This window comes from Peromyscus leucopus, unplaced genomic scaffold (assembly GCF_004664715.2).
Source record: "Peromyscus leucopus breed LL Stock unplaced genomic scaffold, UCI_PerLeu_2.1 scaffold_570, whole genome shotgun sequence".
Taxonomy (NCBI): domain Eukaryota; kingdom Metazoa; phylum Chordata; class Mammalia; order Rodentia; family Cricetidae; genus Peromyscus; species Peromyscus leucopus.
Window position 1 is genome coordinate 115,483 of NW_023505476.1, and position 2,777 is coordinate 118,259.

Consider the following 2,777-nt stretch of genomic DNA (forward strand, 5'->3'; position numbering starts at 1 on the left):
AAAAAGGGGTTTTTCTTTGTGGGGCTGGGGAGGTTGGGGGTGGGATTAGGAGAGGGTTTTTTTTTTTTTTTTTTTTTTTTTTAAATACTAAATTGAAAGCCTGATTCAATATTAATCCATGGGTCTTGAACTGGACATCCTAATGATGCAATTATGTAACCATTAAGCTGATCTGAGGCTGGCAGGCTACTGCTGCCCCTCTGGAGAGGCTCCACGCATCTACATCGCCATCCCTTATTCTTCCGGGTCAGCTGTTGAGAAGAGGCAGGTTTTCTTCATTGGCCTAGATTTTGCGGCAGATTAGACCTTTTGAAGGTTCTCTTCACCATTTCCCCAAATCTTCTGTCTGTTCTGGCTTTTTCTCCTTCACTCATGGAGGGAGATTTTTTTTTAAAAAAAAAATTGGTTTCTTGCTTCTTGTTTCCTGGACAATGCTCTTTTTTCCTCTTCCAGTAGTTTACACTTAAAGCCAGGCATCTTGATTTGGCCTTGGGCTGTGCCTGAGAGGACTCTAGTTTTGCACCCACGAACATAGTTTTGTGCTATCCGATGCCCATCACTAGATATCTGAGTTTGAGGCTTGTCGGACACAGGGATGGCCTGGATTATGTTACCAGTATTGTCACATGTGGGCCCAGAATAGAGTCACGTGTGCTGGAAGGACGAGGAAGAATTAGGCTGCAGAAGTGACAGAGTTTCTGGTCAAATGTGTAAATCCAGTCCCAAGCCCACCAAGTTGGGACCGGTCTCCCTGTGCGGGAGCCAACTAAGATGGGGCCAGTGTCTCTGTGGAGGAGCCCTTTTGGAACACTGTGACTTCTCAGTGTGTGTGTGGAGGGGGAAACATTTTTTTTTTCTGTCCAGTTATTTCAAAAGGTCTAACACGATGTGGGAAGTCCTCATAAGGGTAGAAATCTTGTGGCTCATTAGACTTCAAGCCCAGTTCTACAAGAGGAAAAACCCTGTCTTAGGAAACAATATCTCATGGGAAGAAGACTGTATAAATTGAATGCATGGCCCGCTTAGAGATCATGTCACCTCTTAGAGACCATGTCACCTCATATCTGTCACCTTTTCCTCTGCCTGTCATAGGGACAGTTTTTCACTAGCTGGCTTCTTTCTGTATTTGCTGACTTCTGTCCTGTTTCTTTCCAGATGTGTGTACAGGTCTGTGTAAGTGGTGTTAGGTCCACAGGCCTTTATGAATCCAATCTGAGTAAAGCAGGGGCCTCAAAAAAAAAAAAAAAAATACCGTGATACTTTTAGTGTCCACGCATTTTGCCTTTGGGGTTAATGGTTGGGGTTTTGGTTTGTTGTTAATTTTTGTTATTTTAAAGGTAAATTGCACTTTTTAAAAAATTGGTTGACTTAATATATTTGCTTTTTTTTTTTTCCTTACCTGCACTTAGAGAGGAAATTTGAAACAAGTTGGAAAACACATTTTTGTTTGTTTGTTTGCTTGGATTCTGAGAAACACTCGCAGCTCTTCCGTGCTCACTCATCTCCCTGCTGTTTCTTGTACAGGGCCCTGGGCCTTCGGTTGTTTTAGATCATTTCTTTACAAACCAAACCAAACCAAACAGTTTTCAAACCTGAAGATTTCCGCAGTCCGTGTAAGCATGTTTACCTGTCGGCTCGCTCTCTGTGTCTGTTAAATGAATGTCATATGTAAATGCTAAAATAAGTCAACAGTGTCTCAGAACTGATTAACTGCAGTGACTTGATGCTCTAAATCAACGTAGGATTTACTGCTAGATGGTTTTAACCCTTGAACTTGTGATTGTGACCCATGACCGGGGGACCTTTCAGTGCTAAAGCTGATCATGTGTGTAGCCAGGAAGGTACTTTTGTTGTTGTTTTTTTTAAATTTTTTTGTTTTATTTTTTTGTAACCACTGTCTTAATGGCAAAATAATTATGGTAAAATACAAGTCTCGTGTTTATTATTCCTTAAGAAGAAGTCTGTGTTATATTACCACTGAACACCAATAAAGCAGAATGTGGTCGTTTCAGAGCTGTTGTCTATATCGAGACCCCCCTCAGTGTGTCGGCTTCCCCTCTGGAGTCACTCATGGGGAAGCCCTGGGCTTGGCTTAGATTCAGGCTGTGGACCAGCTCGGGAGTGCTTACCCACGTGCCACAGGTTGCTATGGATACCCTGGCTACAGGATGAGAGCCCAGACAGTGCCACACCTGGGGGATGAGGGCCATGGAGGCTGAGGATCAGTGTCGAAAACCCCATCCTGGAGAGGCAGGGAGCCTCCAGGACTGCCAAGCCAAATGGACTGCCAAATCCCCCTGGGATCCTAGCGGGACCACATGAGGGAGGCGGGGCTTCAGTGTAGGTGCTCGAGTTCCTTCTAATGTGTTTACCCTGGGAAATCTTCCAACTACTTGAGCACAGGAGAGAAAAGAGACTGCCTGGAGGGTCCTGACACCTCACCAGAGGTGCTGTCAAAACCAAGAGCAAGGCCCAGGCTTCCACCCTCAGCCCAGGGTGGAGGATGCTGGTAGGGTTGAGAGTCACGCTGGGCTTCACAGTTCCCTGCTTAAGGTGATTATTGGCTCTGACTGAAGAAGGTATGTGCTTGGGCACCCTGGGCCTATCATATGTTAGGGCAGGTTTACCCCCTACCCCACCCCACCCCACCCCTACTCCACATCACCTTATATCATCATCACAGTCATTGTCATCATCATCATCATCATCATCATCATCATTCATCATCTAAACTGGATATGAGGAAAAATTCAGACGTATACAAGCCTGGTGGTTCA